Here is a 4,915-nt window from a genome sequence, read left to right on the forward strand (position 1 = left end):
AATATCCGAGGATGGAGGGTGACCGGACCCTAATAATATTCGAGGATGGAGGGTACCGAACCCTAATAATATCCGAGGATGGAGGGTACCGGACCCTAATAATATCTGAGGATGAAGGGTGGCCGAACCCTAATAATATCCGAGGATGGAGGGTACCGGACCCGAATAATATCCGAGGATGAAGGGTGACCGGACCCTAATAATATCCGAGGTATGTAGGGCGTATACTCTTTATAACGTAAGGCTAGTTATGAATGTATATGAAAGAACGATGGACAGGTTAAGTATCTAATGCGTACCTACGGGCACATATATGTGTATGTAAAGTAAGTTATGTGATTAACTAGAACTCACTCAGCGTAGCTGACTTTTAGTATGCACGCAAGAAAATAGGTTGAGGCAGCTTGCATGATTGAAGACACATGGCATGGAATCGAAGATACTGGCATCTCGAAGAAATGTTGTGATGTTTTAAAGACTAAGTTTTGTTTTAAATGACTATGAATGTTTTATAAGATAAGATTTTGAGGTTATGTAAGATAATATGGTTGAAGTTTTATATTCCGCGTAAAGTTTTAATTAACTCTGATTTGTAGAACTTTGTTTATGAGTAAATCCAACACCAAAGTAGGGCTACCGGTAACAGGGCCTTACATGTTGGTATCAGAGCAAAGTTCGAGAGATTTAAGCATCCTATATGCTTAGACTCAAACAGAGAATAGGATTAAAGTAAGAAAAGAGAGAAGATGCCAGTTCGAGATAGCCATGTGTCACTCAAGCAAGCTCAGTAATGGTAAAGTGTATGATTAAATATGTATGTTAATGTTAGCTTAACTCATAAAGAAAAGGATATGTGAATGTTAGGGATAGGAGTAATTTATTGTTTGATTGAATAATAGTTTAGAGTAGAAACAACACAAATAGACTCATAAAGGGACGTGTACAGGACACGTAAAGTAACGTGATCAGCTAATCACAGTTGGCCACTGTTACTACCTGTTAGTCTTACTATCCTTGTACTAAATAGCTACTTGAGTGATGACGTTTGTGTTTTCATTTCCAGAATACGATGGCTAGATCTAGGGCAGTTGTTGGAGCAGGAGGCCGCACTGGGCGTCGTGGCAGGCCTCGTCGTGTCCAACGACCTTCAGTAGAAACAGCTTCCAACACCGAAGCTGAAGGAAACGCAGCTGGAAGAAACCCTGATAACAATGAAGGGGTCCAACTCGATCCCTTAATCCAAGCAGCTATTGTTCAAGCTGTGGCCACTGCTGTAAAGAACATGAACCCGGAGAGGTCTGCTGGAGATCGTGAAAGAACAGCTGAAGGAGCAGGAGGAGATGGTAGGAAAGACGATGAAGGAGAAAGAGAGGCCTCGAGTGAGGTTAAGTCTGTGAGGGTTGATGATAGAAAGAGGGACCGAGGTGGGTGCAACTATAAGTCCTTTAAGGGTTGTGACCCGCCGAAGCTGACTGGTTTGGGAGACGCAATCGCTACCCTTCAATGGATAACCGCCATGGATAAAATTATCCGCATTAGCGAGTGTCGTCCCGATCAAGCTGTCGGTTATGCCACCCAATCATTTGAAGAGGAGGCGATGTATTGGTGGGAAAGTTTGGAGCAGAGGAAGACTCGGGACGATGACACCGAGGTGGCAATCATTTGAAGGCCATGAAGTGGGAGGATCTGAAGGAGTTAGTGATGAAGAGGTTCTGTGCTGACGCCGAGGTTGAGAGGGCGGAGATGAAGTTTCTGAACCTGAAGGCCGGGACGATGACACATCGTGAGTATACTACCGAGTTCAACCGAATGTATAGGTTGGTACCCGATATGGTTAACACTGAGGCTAAGAGGATCAAGTGTTATGTGAGGGGATTGCCACAGAAAGTCCGCACACTAGTCAGGACAAGTAAACCTGCTACATTTGACTCTGCCGTCGAGCTCGCAGAGATGGTTTATACAGACCTGGATGCGGATGATATTGTGGTGGAAGAAGAGAAGAAAGATAAGAAGTGGGTCAATGTCAAGTGACCGGGTAATTAGTTATGGAACTCTAAAGACAAGAAGCAGAAGGTGTGGGAGAGAAAGACGTGCAAGATGTGTGGGAAGGTGCACGGTGGAGAGTGCAAGTGGGGCACTGGTTCGGATGTGTGTCACAAGTGTGGAAAGGCTCATGATGGAGAGTGTAGGCTTGGGAAAAATGCCTGTTATAAGTGTGGGAAGGTGGGGCACTATGCTAATGAGTGTGATGTAAAACCCGCATGCTACAAGTGTGGTAACACGGGTCATATGGCAAGGGAGTGTACTGATGGTGGAGCTGGAGGTAGTGGAAAAAAAGATCCCGAACAAACTAGGCCAAGGACTAGAGCCTACATGCTGACCGAGGAGCAGGCTAAGTAGATTCCGGATGTTGTGACTGGTACGTTTTTAGTAAACGGTATTTCTGCTTCGGTATTATTTGATTCGGGTGAGAATAGAAGTTTCGTAGCTACACCGTTTAGTAAATTAGCAAAAATGAAATGTTGTCGAGTGTCTGAATCTTTTATAGTAGAAACCGCTAGTGACGCTTCGGTTAAAATAATGAGAATGGTTAAAAACTGTAAGATAGAGTTAGAGGGATATGAGTTCCCTGTTACCTTGTATGTTATGACCTTAGGAGGGTTTGATGTAGTTTTGGGAATGGATTGGTTGTCTGAGTATGAAGCTCAGATAGTATGTAAGAGTAGGATGATAAGGTTAAAATCCTTGGATGGTAGTACGGTGACGGTTTATGGTGATAAGGAAAGTTCCGGGCTTAATGCCATTTCGATGATAAAAGCCGTGGGTTTGTTAAGGCGAGGGTGTGGTGCCTACCTGGCGTATGTTGTCAACGCCACTGCCGAGATGAAAGAAATGAAAGATGTTCTTATCATACGTGACTACCCAGAAGTATTCCCTGAGGATCTTCCGGGTTTTCCACCGGAGCGAGAGATAGAATTTCAGATAGATTTAGTACCAGGAGCCCAGCCCGTCACGAAAGCGCCTTACCGTCTAGCACCGTCCGAGATGAAAGAACTGTTTTCCCAGCTGTAGGAACTCCTCGACAAGGGTTTTATTAGACCAAGTGTTTCCCCGTGGGGCGCACCAGTGTTATTCGTGAAGAAGAAGGATGGAAGTATGAGAATATGCATAGACTATCGCGAGTTGAACAAGCTTACGGTAAAGAATAGGTATCCTTTGCCAAGGATTGATGATCTGTTTGACCAACTGCAAGGTTCAAGTTGTTTCTCACGAATAGATCTCAGATCAGGCTATCATCAGCTGAAGGTGAAAGAGGCAGACATCCCTAAAACAGCATTCCGAACCCGATATGGACACTACGAGTTCCTCGTGATGTCATTCGGTCTGACGAATGCTCCCACAGCATTTATGGACATGATGAATAGGGTGTGTCGGCCGATGTTGGATAAGTCGGTTATCGTCTTCATCGATTATATATTGATTTATTCAAAGAGCGAGTCTGATCATGCCGAGCATCTGAAAGAGGTGTTAGAGACTCTGAAGAAAGAGAAGTTGTATGCTAAGTTTTCGAAATGCGCGTTCTGGTTGCGAGAAGTGCATTTTCTTGGTCACGTAATTAATCATGAAGGGATTACCATGGACCCAGCTAAGATTGAGGCAATAACGAATTGGAAGACTCCATAGAATCCGACTGATATACGAAGCTTCCTAGGGTTAGCTGGCTACTATAGGAGATTCACCGAAGGTTTCTCCAAGATAGCCGCACCGTTGACCAGTATGACCCGAAAGTCGATATTATTCAGTTGGGGTAAGTTTCAAGAAGAAGCTTTTCAGGAGTTAAAGAAGAGACTCACGCAAGCTCCAATTCTTGCATTACCCGATGGTGACGAGGATTTGGTTGTTTGTACTGATGCTTCGCATCGTGGGTTAGGTTGCGTGTTGATGCAACGAGGAAAAGTGATAGCTTACGCGTCTAGACAGTTGAAAGTCCATGAGAGTGCTTATCCGACGCATGATTTAGAGCTAGCAGCCGTAGTGCATGCTCTCAAGATATGGAGACATTATCTGTATGGTACTAAGTGTACCATTTACATAGATCACAAGAGTTTAATGTACTTCTTCGAGCAGAAGGAATTGAACATGAGACAGAGGAGATGGTTGGAGTTGATTAAGGATTACGACGGCGACATTAAGTACTATCCTGGTAAAGCTAATGTAGTCGCCGACGCATTGAGCCGTAAGAATGAGGAAGTCCTTGCAACAGTAAAGTCATACCAGTTGATTATGAACTCAAGTCTGTTTGAAGAAATCATCAAAGTTCAGTCAGAAGTGCTGGTAGATGAAGGGCTAGTGAAGAAAGAAAGGATTTTCGGTCAGAAGGACGATTTGATGGAAAACACTCATGGTGTTAAGACTAGGTTTGACCGAATATGGATTCCACGCCATGGAGATCTTAGAGGTCGAATCTTTGATGAAGCACATAAGTCAAGATATTCGATTCATCCAGGAGCTACTAAGATGTACCAAGATTTGAGAAGAGATTACTGGTGGCCAGGAATGAAAAACAATTTAGTGCATTATGTTAGTAAGTGCTTAACTTGTTTACAAGTCAAAGCCTAACATCAAAAGCCTTATGGGAAAATGCAACCGCTTGAGATACCTGAATGGAAATGGGAACACATCACTATGAATTTCATAACTAAGCTACCTCTTACATCTAAGCATCATGATACCATCTGGGTGATAGTGGACCGTTTGACCAAAAGTGCTCACTTTCTGCCTATACGAGAGGCCATCTCGTCAGAAACGTTAGCAAATTTGTTCATAAAAGAGGTTGTAGCCAAGCATGGCGTGCCGTTATCGATCGTATCCGATAGAGATACCCGATTTACTTCGAGGTTTTGAAAGAAGTTCC

Source organism: Bidens hawaiensis, unplaced genomic scaffold (assembly GCF_021521415.1).
Source record: "Bidens hawaiensis isolate Kalapana, Puna unplaced genomic scaffold, B.hawaiensis_p1.1 tig00027149_1, whole genome shotgun sequence".
In the NCBI taxonomy this organism is placed as follows: Eukaryota; Viridiplantae; Streptophyta; class Magnoliopsida; order Asterales; family Asteraceae; genus Bidens; species Bidens hawaiensis.